The sequence below is a fragment of the Macrobrachium nipponense genome, chromosome 13, assembly GCF_015104395.2.
Source record: "Macrobrachium nipponense isolate FS-2020 chromosome 13, ASM1510439v2, whole genome shotgun sequence".
NCBI classification, from domain to species: Eukaryota; Metazoa; Arthropoda; class Malacostraca; order Decapoda; family Palaemonidae; genus Macrobrachium; species Macrobrachium nipponense.
Window position 1 is genome coordinate 49,601,081 of NC_087206.1, and position 15,000 is coordinate 49,616,080.

The following is a 15,000-nucleotide window of genomic DNA, read 5'->3' on the forward strand; positions in this document are numbered from 1 at the left end:
AATTAATGAAAAGTCTCATAACATTGGTAATTTTAGAATTGGCTTACTGCACACAATGATTATTTGCATTATAGTTGCAGCCTTCACACCTGTTCTAGGTAACGCGCTGAATATGCATTTTTATACTCTCTAATAAGAAATGTGCAAAAAGTAGCAAAGAGGTTGGCATCAGCAATAGTAGAAACTTCGAATAATAGACATAAGTTGAACCTGTATTACTAATGTGACAATTGACTTTCTCCAGAACGCCCTTTATACTTCTGGCTTCGAAACTGTTGCTAAACTATTTTACTAGTCAATATCTCTGTCATAATAGTGTTGCAGTGAGATAAATCTGCATACAATATGTGACAGCTATACAAAAACAATTACTGCTTTGCAAGTAAGATTTGGTTCTATGAAAATAATGTTTCCTGTCGAAATATACAGCCACTTTACTTCAGGGTCAACAATATCTCTTCTCTTCTGAGCAAAAAGCTGATTGATCTCATTTCTTTACTCAAGTTAGTTAACTCATCTAAATTCAACACCTAGTTCATCTTCATCGTGGTTTCGAAATCAAGGTGTGATGAAAAATATAAACTTCCTGGCGTATAGTACTGACAAAAAGAAACCGTTACATGGCAAACTTATCTAATTATTTTTGGAGAACGATCTGGAATTATGATTATAGTATAGAGAACTTCTACAAATTGCATGAAATTTCGTAGAATAATATAATTATCATATGCTGCAAGCATTTTGTCGAAGACCTAATATAAAATTGGCTATAGCAACCCCTTAAGCATGTCTCCTTTACTAGGGTTAAAATTACAACTCCATCTCTGTCCGGTAAACCAGAGTCTGAATTAAACTTTTCATTAAATAACACTTTTCATCAGGAGATAGCAGTAAGTTCGCTCATGCGTTTCGTTGTTTACTTGCAAAGTCACTAGGGGTGGATAAACAAACCAAATTCAATTTTGTTTCCTCTTAGAGTATTGCCAAAGGTACAGAGTTTGAAATTTAAGTATTCTCGTATCTGTATAAGTGAGATAAACAGCAAAATAATTCTTAGAAATATTTAGCAGAAAAACGAGATTGAAAAACGGTAGAGCCTTTGCCAAACTGCATTAGTATTTACAAAAAATTATCTGCGCATCATCCATACGTAAATGATGAAAACAATTCTCCTTGAATCAAGATTTCTGAATGCCTGTAATCATGTCTTTAAAATGAACCTATACTGAAGAACCTGTGTAATCATCCAAACACAAAAGAATGTCTTCTGTGCGATGAATGCAATTACACTTTAATTATTGGTAAACGGTTCGAATAAGAACAATAGTTAAACAGTGATGAATACAGACTAAACTTAATAACTTTTATAACTATGACTGGTCCGACGCACCGATTCTGCAGAGGGGCTAGGATTGAAGATAGTGGGAATTCATGCTCCTGCTAAAGAACTGTTGTTTACATCAATGACTTTAAAAGAAAAAGATAAAGACAAGGAATGAAAGACAGGGAGTTAGTAGGAGTTCAGCAAACCAGAGCAATACCTTCGTATCATATTTTCTCGTTTATTTTCCTGAACATCAGTCTGGCAGATGTAATGCATTTTCTGTGGGAACTCTTTTTATTTAGCATTTATATGTAATTGCTAATTGTTCCATTTCTATTTTCACTTACTCGGGGAGAAAGTAAACAAACTACTTTTTTGTTGTTATTGTTTTTGGTGTTGTTGTTCTTGTTAGGGGGAAGGAAAGGTACGTGGAGGAGCCCCAAAAAATTCTGAAAAAGGTTTTTCGTGTTGAGTTAAAAATACAAGAACTTTTCGATAGGATATTTATAATTTATCTATTAGAATGAAAATGAAAACAAAATCATCTGCAAATTAAACAGAACACAAAAATTATTTCTTATAAAATATAGCGGATTTATTTTAATTTTCGTTTGTGAAACAAGGTTGTATTTGACAGTAGATTTTAGCATGTTTTAATTTATTTGGTGTGCGGGATTTAGAGGCTATGTTTCTGTTTAATTATTTAGTGTTCTACTTATACTGAGAATATATGAACATATCTAATTTGTGTCATTTTTATTTGATCCTTATTGTTAGCAATGAGTAGTACTAAGTATAAGTATTAATTATGAAGACCACGGCATGTTAAGGAATATAATGTTTACGACTTATGCGTGAAGGGGGAAATCTTGCATGTGTCCTGGGTAAGCTGGAGTTCAGATCACGCCTTGTTTTTCTTTAAGCAAGAAAATGGGAAGCCGGCGTGCTGACAGTGCATAATCAAGTCTGTAAAAGTTTCTTTTAACATAGAGGAAGAATCTTCTGCAAAATAGTGATTTTGTACGAACATTGGAAAAGTATACCAGAAAATGCGTGATCAAATAGGCAGATAAAGCGCCATGCACACTGACATTGGCAAAGTACATTGAACTTGTGCCTTAACAGTGAACGGGTGCACTAGACGTTCAGGAACTTCATGGGGAAGCGAGGCTTTGCGATTCCCTTAATCACTGTCAATTGCAGAGAACAATACTTGTCTACACCTGCAAGCACAGCAAGACAGCAAAATTATATTACCGAAAGTTCGACAGATTCATGAAGCATTCGTTGTGATTGCCAATTTCACTTTACCGTTATATCTGAAAAAATTAACTATATTTTCCTTTTGTCCTCCTCACAAAAATGATAATGATAAAAATACTGTTTTTGGACTATGAATGGCTTACTGAAGTGACTTTTGGGCTCCTTATCCTCACTCTTTCCCTATTATGTACTAACATTGATTATCTCTAAACTAATTACGGAACAGAAATTGTGTAATCATTTTTGGTAATATGTAATGAGAAGTAATAATTTGATCAAGTATAACAGCCATATCTGCTCAGGGTACTTTCAGTTAACGTACCTGATATCCAATATTGTTATGAGGAACTTCAAATGTGACTGTTTTCACCTCCTGGTTTTGCGTCAACCATTTCAGTTGCGTTATTGCTTATGCGGTCTTGATTATTTAAGGTTCTGAAATAGCTTTGTCATGTCAGACAACTCTTGTGAAGAAAAATCCATTTTATCTAGTCGTCTCGGTTACATACTCATTCGATCTTGTAACCTTTGCTTAGTTGCATTTTTTGAGAAGTTTACCTTACCATGGAATATAGTTTCACTCAGTCAGGAAGCCTTTTGTTTTATAATGAAAAAAATTTAGATCACAGTATTCGGAAAGGACTCAAATCAAAACTCTATGTTTACATACGAAAGATCGTGGATTATGAAAAAAGGAAAAAAATAATTTAATCAGATAAAAGTCAAGGCTGCATTTAAAGAAGAGATTTTTGACGGTTTACAAGTTCCATTGTACTTGAAATGCCGTAAGTCGTGAGATGCAATTGGACACTGGGGGTACATGTACTTCTGCCGTAGGACATCCGAGTTTCTACAAATGATGGATGTTGGTGTACCCGCGAGGAAATAATCTAGAATTACCTGGTAAACAAAACGCTGACACGATTGCATTTGCTCTAAGATGTTTTCAGAGATAATGGGAGTAGTGTTCATTGAATTCTATTTTGACTTTCAGCATCTGAGAATCTGCTAAGTATATACACACACACACACACACACACACACACATATATATATATATATATATATATATATATATATATATATATATATATATATATATACAAGTGAGAAATGGGAGTCGAATTTAAAAACTGGAATTGGATATCATTCAGAATGTTCGGATATTTGAGGGGATGTATGAGGAGTGGCTTTCGCTTATCATCTGCGGTATATATACTATACATACATACATACATACATACACACACAATATATATATATATATATATTATAAAAATATATATATATATATATATATATATATATATATAATATATATGACCGCAGATGATAAGCGAAAGCCAACTCCTCATATAAATAATATACAATTATTATATATATTAAATATATATTTATATAATTTATATATATACATATACACACATAGCATAATATAATATAATTTATATTAATAATATATGTATGTATGTGTATGTATGGATGTAATATGATACCGCAGATGATGAAAGCGAAAGCAACTCCTCATACATCCCCTCAAATATCCGAACTTTCTGAATGATATCCAATTCCAGTTTTTAATTCGACTCCCATTTCTCACATAAGTCTCCAAGACCTCTATTAAATCCTTGTTTTAATAAAAAGAAAAAAATGAGTGTGTTTACAAGGTAACAAAGAATATAGTTCTCGAAGGAAACACTCTGTTGTGCATTTCTGGGGGTCCATTGCTAGAAAAAATACCCGAGATAAATTTTGAAGTATACATTTCTATTTTGTTACATTTTGAATTCTGATACTGATTGGTTGCTTTGAGCTGAAATATAAATTCGTCAAACGTGAAGGGAGTCTGAAAAACACACAAAGAAATGTTACATATTAGCCTTAGAACAGAACATATACTGAGCTTTACTTTGGAAATATACTAAAGATAAGTTCAATAAGTGAATGATATATGTAATCAAAAACCGGATTGGCTATAAAACGGTGTACCCAAATGCAGAGTAAGTGAAATGAAACTAGAAAAGTGCACAGGAGAGAAAAAAGCTTACCGACATATTTTTCAATCTTCTGTTGTGAGGGAAAATTCTATTTTATAACTGAGGTGCCATGCACACTAACTATTATTCCAATAATAAAGCAAGAAATTATCGGTAATAATTTCACGGGCCATAGAATTTATTATACCATTTCTAATTTTCCAAATTTTTTTCCGATAGAAAAGTATTTAAACAAGTCAAGAAAGGAAAAATATGCTCTCCCAGAAAAATCCCCATTATTCACGAGTTAGACGACACCTAGCTGCAGACTATTGCCTCTTAGCTCATTGAAATCCACATGAAGCTCAATATTATTACCAGATGCTCTTTCATTCGGTAAGAAGTATCTTCCAACAACGACGCCATCAGAATACATTGTAATTGAATTCCGTCGCCTCGAGGAAACTGTAATTCTGTCGCTACCGTTGTCGCATCCGATACACTTTAATTCAGGACATGGAGACACTTTATGTCAGCCTTTCTCTGTTGGGAATTTTTATTCTGAGAGCTTTTGAGTTTAATCCAAGAGCATCATGGAAGCAGGTTACTAATGAATCTCTTAATGGAAGTAATTAGTACTTCATGATAATTGTTGTGACGTGGGATTCATTAGCAAAAGTGCTCTCTGTGCGTGCGCAAGTAATAATGGGACTGCATTATTCAGGAAATGTACTTATGTAGGTTTCTCGCACTCTGTTCTCTACCTAGCATCAACAAGAAACTGCTTTTTTTTTTTTTAGTTCACTGACTCTCTGACCCATCATAAAAAATATATATATATGTTTTCATAAACACTTTCAGCAAAATGGTTACTAGGTTTTCATTTCCTTGCTTATTTATTTGGATATTTTTGTGTTAATTTACATGAACGCTGCAGATCAATAATAAAAATTCATAGATGGCGGAGGCTTATGAAAATTGTTTAACAACGACTACAAATTTGCATGATAAGAAATCTCTACGCATTTCAAATAAAAAAAAAAAACAAGAAAATACAATAAAAAAAATAATTAAGGCAAACGTATTCCAGTACGAAGGATACACGATTCTTATGTTTGGCCTTAATTCATCTCGGGGAGCTGGGATGGTTGGAAAAAGTACAGTAATTGCTTTCACCTCCTGCTTGCGTAACACCGAAGAGCCATTCCGTTACAAAACTTTTGTATAGCACTAAATAGGGAGTTTTTGGTAATACTTGGCGTTCGACCATGTCGGAAGGTAATAATATTAATATGAGAACAGTTTTATAACCGCTATAACGTTTTCCTTCCAATTTGCTAATCTTCGGAGAGAGTGAATGTAATAAACATTCAAGGGAGGGAAGTGTTTATCCCTAGGTTTCATTTGAGTATGAATTCTGAATTAAGACCATTTGCTCAGACAAAGGCCAGGGTTACACTCGTGCTCTCCTTTGAAGTTGATTGCATTCACCCCACATGCAGGAATGCAATAAAAACTGATTTTTAAAAAGAATTGGCTGTATAGAAAGTTTGTTTAAAGAAATTTGTGTAAGAAAAACCTGACCCATTTTATTATTATTATTATTATTATTATTATTATTATTATTATTATTATTATTATTATTATTATTATTATTATTATTATTATTATTATTATTATTATTATTATTATTAGTTTGTTCTCTAGATATAATTACTTGGCGAGTAAAAATACCTTGGTACAAATGTTCTACATTCATCAGATGCCTAAGTCAGTTCTTTGCATATTCGAATCCTCAGGGTACAAACCTTCCACCATGTCATGTCACCCAGACCAAGAACCAGGAGAAGCGTTAAAGAATACGGAGAAAGAGAAACTGTATGGGGACACGGTTAAGAAACTCAGCGGCAATTCAAGTGATGTTGGATCACAGCTAACTAGAGAATATCAGGAGGGTAAAGGAATAACTGAAGAATGAAGTTCGAGTGCCGTCATCCCCAGGAAATAAAGAGCATTTGTGATGAAGATTTTGGGAATTATCCGCAAAACGCATCTAAACGGTTTTTGCTGGACAGGATATCAAGTTCAACGAATGCAGATACACAATCTATATCAATAGAAACATGACACCTGTTTCGGTACCAAATATATAGCTGGTATTGCTAAAAACTATTTGCTAGCCCTTAATGGATCACTCCACATGAATATGACTGGCTGTAGTGTAACAAACATTTTTAGAATGTGTTTTACAGACATGCACATATCCTAAAAATTTTAATTTTCTGAGGAATTCCTGAAATATGACTTACCATACATATGACTTTGTGGTCACCTGGAATTATGACAGAGTTCGTATATATATAGGAAGCACCAATAAAAGCTACGTGGTTGGACAACAGCTTCTAGCATATTGCCATTGCAAATGATAGCTTAGTTCCGAAAGCCGTGAATTAGACATCAGCATTAATGGGAAGCTCTAAATTTAGTATCTAGTTATGTTTGTTACTTAACCAAGCAAAGTTCATAGTTAACTGAAAATGAAAACGAGCACAAAAACAAAAGCTAAAAGCCAGATACCGCGTTTTATGAAAGCTCAGGATCCGGGAGAATCAGCATCAAAGTGGAAACCAGACTTCAATGAAATAATAAAAGCATCGAACGCCCGAGTGTAGTCCTCTCTTTATTCTTTTATTATATGTTTAGCAATGACAAATTTCCTACTCACAATGGCTACTTCACAATCCATTTCATAGGCTTTGTCAGGGGAGGGGCCACTCAGACCAGGCCCGTCAGTTAAAAAAAATGATTGTATAATTTTCTCTGAAATTATCATGAAATAGTTAACTATACGAACCAGCAAAGGACAACGTGAATCTACGTTAATTAGTGTTATTTTTGCTTTGGAAAAAATTGCACTCATCGAATCTGTGGTTCATTTTAATCTTATAGAATAAATAATTTATCGTGCTGTGGCAGATTCTTCACCAAGGATTGAATAATATGAGCAGCAATTCAAATAAGTATCCAGCAAAGTGTTGGCTACCTGGAGGTGAATGACTTTCTTGCTCGGGAAAGTATGTTACCGCCATCTCCTAGTCTCCAAAAGCTCAACCGAAGATGCCTTGCATTAGCACTCAAAAAATATTTACTTTGTATTTTACTCATTTATTTATATTTTTGTTGATTTATTCACTAATTTATTTTTTCTTTCTTTCCATGTAACTGATGTCTTCTTTCCGCATTACCTGTATTTTCAGTAACTTCATTAATAATTGTAGACATGAACAGCTGGCAAAAGCATTTTACCTTAGTTTTCATAAACTGAAATTGCATACGGACAAATACCTTAAACCCATGTGGTTTAAGGTATTTGTCCGTATGCAATTTCAGTTTATGGACAATCTTTGAAGGTTGACACGTTTATATACACAGAATTATAATAATTCATAAATGTCTCTTTATATAATGCTATGTTTATATCTATATAGCACTTATATTTTCTGGCAGTTCCATAACTGTCCTTCGGAAGGTATTCGGAAACAAAATATTGAGTGAACTTTCATTATCAATAAATTGTTGGAAAACATATTGAACAATAATAACAATCAGAGCAGACTACCAAAAGAAAATTCACATTGACTCTACATTATAAATCTTAAAATGCTGTATTCAAATTCAACTGTGTTCGCTGATATTCTTCAAACATAATGTGAAACAGATGTTGCACCTGCTTGAAGCACATAAATTGACCCCCGCCGGCGACACACTAACAGCCCCCCCGCCACCCCGCCCCCCACCGAAAAATAATCTGTATGGTATCTGTTTTATCCTATTCAAGGATTTGGATGAACCTTGAGTAATATAGAACCTATTTTTCTTATTGTTGCTACTGACAGTCCTAGCAACACAAGAAGACCTGAAAATTTAAGCATCATGCACAAAATGTAACCAATTTTAGCATTCTGGAGAAAATATAAAGCACATCATACTTACTCTTTTTTTAGATCAGCTATATATGTTTTATACCAAAGAAGATTTTAAATTTCTGTGAAAAAACACAGCACTTTAACATTTGATAATTATCTATCCTTTTCTTACTTTACCCAGAATCGTCCGTTCATTCAGAAAATAAACGTGAATTTCAGAACATCTGCAGCTATGTAAAAACACTCATTTTATGAGACAGTTTGAGTAATGGGCTAATAGCCTGCCCTTTCTGTATTTTTTGAGAATGTGAGACTGGAGTTAATTCATGACAAACGTCCACATGTCAATAGAAAAAATACCAAATTTGGACTCTTTATTTCCATTTTCTTTGCTTCATTTGCGTAATTTTCTGGCAATTAAATATGTTTACGTGTGTTACATGAAGACCTTGCAAAGAGACGCATATATTAAAATAATTCAGCAGCTGGGTTTTGTGTTGTCTAAGGTCTCTGTTGTCATGTATAAGTGCTGCTTTTGGTATCCAGTTTTACGAAGAACATTCCTTTAGAGTATGGTCTCACCAGGGCCAGGAGTCGTTCAGAGTGTTGTTTCCTTGTATCAAATCCCATCTGTGGTCTCAACAGCTGCATCACTGCCAAAGAATTCCATAAAAAACGCTAGGCATTATTACACATTCGGCAATTTTAATGACAAAGATAAAAATCTGTTAGATACTATTCCTGCGTGTGCACCATTCATATCGGCTTACTATAACCAGACTAGCTTCATGACTTGAACGGAGGCATTTCACAAAACCTGGACGTGAAATGCCAGTTGAAGTAAAGCAAATACTCTAAAGCATCAAGCAATACGTCCAAACACTAAGTTAGTCGTTAAAAACGTTTGTTCTTACCTGCACGATGCTACCAAAAGGAACACAGCTACCAAAGCTTTGAATCCTACAGATTATGTGTTGACCAAAGGTTACAGTAGCTGATTCTCTCCCTTATGCTATTCTTCAACACAGGAAGACACTAGCTGCAGAGAGATGTTATGACTTTATAAGGGTTCATGTGATGGGGCAAGGCACTGCGTAGTCAAGTGTTTTGTTTATGTCATGGAGATGATGGCTGTAAAGCAGGATGCCTAACAGCACAGATGATGTAGCACGACATTGCCTTATAATCATGAAAAGCAGTGCAAGATAGATGCTACAGATACTACTGCAAACACCTGTTCTAAACAGATTTTCAGAATATTCAGTATTTTGTAAACTAAATATAGTGTGCAACTGATGACTCTGCCCGTAAGAAATGCTCAGGATTTAACAGATAGTTTAAGGTTCAAACCCTTTTGCTTTAAGAAACAAAAGGAACCAAATGTAAACTATGGGCCATGTCATTTGCAACCATAAAGAAAATGGTGCAGCTTTAAGATTTTAGGTGAACTATTTACCAACACCCCCAAACACTGAAACGAGTTTCTTTCTTTTCTTTTTAATTCGTGGAATACAAATTGTTCCTTGGACTTGTTCCATGGAAAACATATCAATTTGAACACTGGGTGTAAAGGTATACCTAAATGTCCCATAAAACCTGGTTACAAAATGTAGGGATTAAAGTCAAATTATCACAGTATGTTCATATAGCGCCTGTCTTGAATTTCTGTGTTATCTGATTATTGAGATACATTCAAACCCTAATAAATGAATCTTGAGTTTCAAAAGCCAGTATATTTTTCATTTAGTTGTCACATTGTCGTCTGCCGACCCCAACACCTACTACGATCACATCTGTATAATTACCACAAACCGGACCCCTGAGATACATAATCTGAAGGAAAAAAAACTAAACCCCACCATAAACATCTCCGTCAAAATGTGGTTACTGCTCTACTTCTATTTCAATTTTCCACATATATAACTGTAGCAGTCACTTTACTGCCAAATAACATTCATCTAGTCAAATCTGATGACAAAATGATTATTCCTTAGTAATAGAGACTTGGCAGATTATTTCCAGTTTCTATACACCTTAAATTTGTGTTTTATTACACTTGGATAAGTTTATCTCGACATGGTTGTTTTTCATGCATGAAAATAGCCCTTCCTCTCATCATGCACTTACAAACAAAAACTATTTCCCTTTGCTCATTAAATCAAGTTTCTAAATTCAAAGCAATGTAACTTGTTAATATTCTAAGTGTGATAATAAGACTGGGCCATCATTTGGTTATTAATTGTTCTTTTGAGTATGCGCCCCATCAAATATTTGATGAGGGTTGCTAGAATTTCATCAACAATTGGAAAATACCACGTTGTTATTACAACTACTACAAATAATAATAATAATAATAATAATAATAATAATAATAATAATAATAATAATAATAATAATAATAATACATGAATTTTGATTGGAGGTAACTTCCATAATTTGAGGCTAAGGTTCCAAGCAGCACAGCACAGTTATAAGCGCAACGAAAGTTCCAGAGCCCCACAGCAAAACCACCGAATAGAATGCCAACTATCTCGGTATGTTACTGACGTTTAGTTGAAGAATCATTATAAAAATTGTATAATTAGATCTAGCGATCGTTTCGAAAAGTTTCGTTACCTTTGTGGATATTTTTCATGAGCTAAATATCCGGAGAAATGCGGATGTAGAGTTAATAGAACTGCTTCAGCTTATTTCACTCTTATCGCAGGAAGAAATTTCATAACTTTCAAAGGAATAATGCGTTTATTTTCAAACTTTATTTCAGACAATATGCTTGTGTCACTTCAAAACTAATATATCAATTTTAAACAGAATATAATCCCGAGAAGTATTAAATGTACATCATATTCATTGCATGTATGCAAAATGATAACTGGATTTCTCAACATTCATGCAAAAAGAATAAAAAAAAAACCATACCAGGATTTTCATCTTTTGATGTGAGGGGTAAAAATAATACAACCATGAAATGAATTTCAAAGTTCATTCATCTCTCAATCTATTACCCTCACTCCCAGCAGTCTGTGACCCTTTCCCCAAAAGGGGTTCAACCCGTTATCATGTGCCAGCAACCTCTCTCGCTCCTCTCTCTCTCTCTCTCTCTCTCTCTCTCTCTCTCTCTCTCTCTCTCTCTCTCTGGCATTGATTTTCAAGCTCAGGTACTTTGAATGCAAATGATTTAGTTCTTTATAGGTTCTGTCTCCCCAAACCCCGCCCCGTGCCTTTCTCTCTCTCTCTCTCTCTTTCTCTCTCTCTCACTCTCTCTCTACCGTTGAAGGATAGTTTTTTTCTCCTTTATGCATCCATTGAAAAGATGTATTCAATAAATATTTGCTCCCTCTATAAATGGTATCACGATGTTTTTGACAAACCAAATTAGGATATTCAGCTTTGTATAACATTATTCACCTCGTTGAAATGAAGATAACTTGGAATAACTCAGATGCATTAACGAAAATCGCGCAAGTTTGCTATTTTAAATGATTGTATTATTTCCTTTATAGTGTAATACTTGATCGTTTAGTTTCAAAATTGAATCCACGAAATGGTGTTTTAATGGCCTCAGCACACGGGAATGTTCATCTATCAATGTTATGAGTTTTTGTACAATACAAGGAGAAAATCTTGGAATCATCGTTTTCCGATTGTAGGTATTGTTCAGTTTGTTTAATACAACTTCCATTTGAATCGTAATATGCAGTATTATATGCATTACATACCTGTTCTCGAATGAAATTCTGTATTTTTTGTAACGCACACAACGAGATACAAAAGTAAAATAAGGAAAGGTATTCAGCAGAAAAAAAAGCAAATCTGCGTCATTACAAAGGCTGTGCAATGATATTGAACGCTAAAGGCAAACTGCATGATTTTCGAAAACACATCTACGTGTGCATAAGGGAGAATAGACGAAAAGAAATGCAATATACGCACACCTCAGTATGTTTATCTTCGACTCTTTGGGAATTTTCGCACTGATGTCTGTCTGGCTGATCTCATATAAAAGCTTTTAATATCATGTTTAAGCAAAACGTCAGTTGTTAAAAGAAAGCTACAAGAACTTTAATGTTGGTAGGTTTTCCTTCGCCAGGTTCAACATGATGCTTATCCCGTCGATTTAGTTTCTATCCGTCACTTGACATTATTTCCCAACTGCCGAATGCTACTTATGACCCCAAATGCTTCCTGCTTACATAACAGGTCAGATGCAGCTCCGTTCAACCAAATAGAGTTCATTCCAATGAATTTGTTGGTTTTATTAACGCACACTGGCAACCAACCTATCAAAAGTTTGTCCAATATCGTGTATGATACGATGGCATAAGAAAATGGTTGCCTGTATAATTTCAATATTCAAATATGCAAGGAGTAAATAATTCATTTGTTACTAACTTTCAGGGGATAAAATGAGTTTTCTTCTTCATTACGTTGCGTAGTATATCGGGTAGAAATGGAATGGGTAATTCCGGACCTCGGGTGCCAACATTCTGCTTCCACTTCTCCTGGCATTCACCTTTTGTCATCTTGTTTGTCATCACTAATAGCCGACTACTTTGCAATGTCGCTTATTTTTAGAATGATAATCTATCGGCATATGATGCAAATAATTTGCAACTGATAAACAGTAAATGAGCTGAGCGCACTCCTTTTTGTGCGAATAACCGTGTTTGAGCCTTTCGTGAACGGTAATCATTGACTTTTATAAGATAACAAAGCAACTATAATACCTATTTATTTGGTCATTCAGACGAAATGACTTGTATTTCCTATGTTATCATGTCATTCATAAAAGCAGAGGTAAATCTGATAAGTTGATTTCCTTGTGCAACAATGAAATAAATCTTCGTGTTCGGCTATAGGGCCTCAAGAAAGCTGGCCACGCCATATGTAGCACAACATCAAAATGTCTGCCAAGAAAAATTTGCTTCAAGATACTCTTAACCGTTAAAGTGGTCATGTCTCTCAGGATGGTAGTTTGACAACTGTTGGGAAGAGCAGGCGGTTTCCTAAAAGTACGTAGATACTCAGTGGTCTAATGTGCTGAACAAAACAATAAAATGCTTGTTCTCACTATTTTCTTGTCAACAAAATACACTACAACTGAATAGTTTGCCAAGTGTCTAGCATAGCTTGATCTCTGACCTAATTAAAGACTGTGATACAGCTGTAGTATTAATTACTATCACTTCAAACATTCTTCTGAATTTGTAAGTTCCTCTTCTCATTCCCTATTCAACAATGTATCACCTGTAAACATTAATCAGTCATGACTAACGAGACTTACATTCTTATACCACTCGTTGACTACGGTTTCCACTTCCTTGCCCTGACTTCTCAAATCACTCTATTGTAAGACATGTTGACCGACATATACACATAACACACCCTTCTCTCGGACCCACTTTTAAATCAAACAAGACGCTCTGACTGCATATGCTAAACCACACTTTATTTATATCTAAAAATCTTTTAATAATTCTCAATCATTTATCTTTTCTATAATTATTGTTAACTTCTTCTGCATTATATCTCTATTGTCAAACTTTGTCTAAATTCATGTATGGCGCATACACTTTTCCCTTTACTTTTAGACTTCTTCAATAACTGTGTAATAATAAAATCTTGATCTAATCCCTCTCTTCCTTATCCATCCTCATAGTGCTCTTCCCTATCAGTGTTCTGTCAAATGCTCTACTTTCCCAATCAAAATCTTCCTTAGAAAAATAAGTAATGTTATCTCCTATGAATCTTCTTCTCCTTCCTCCTTTCCATTTACTCTCAAAAGATGAAGAAATGTTTCTCTTACCCATTCCTTCGTAACAATTTCTCCATCCACACAATACCGTGCCGTCATATATGTGGCATATATGAATTTGGGAAAAGCTTACACTTGTGATAAACTGTTTAGATCGTCGACCCCTTCATGGAATCATTGAGGCCTCATCGATCCCTTGGCATACTCGATATTGCAGCATAGAGATAATTATCATTTAACCGCTTCTGCCCCTAGACATTTATCAACCCCCTAGAAATTTATCAACCCCTAGAAGGTCCCATCGACTACCTTGGGTCGATATCAGCCGTTTTAGAGACCCTAGCTCTAATCATTCCAGTGTTGGATTATTCCGCTCTGCCTCTCTTTTGTAATGACCACGATCTTCTTTATCTTCAACTTTTCCCATCCTTATATGGGGTCGCTGTTTATTACTGCGACCATTTACCATTACCTTACTCATGTTACTCTCCCGCATGTTCCTGTTAACTGCGTCTCGCCATCTCATTTTTTGTCTACCTTTCCTCCTTGTTCCGGGTACTTCCACGTACATTGTTCTTTTACATACAGAATCCTCCTCTCCTCTCAACATGCCCAAACCATTGCAATCGTCTCTGTTGCAGCTTTTTTGATACTTCCGTAACTTTCACTGTCCCTCTTATGCAGTCATTCTTACCCTGTGTCTCCTCGTCACTCCGCACAGACAACGTAACATTCTCATTTCTGCCACTTCCATAC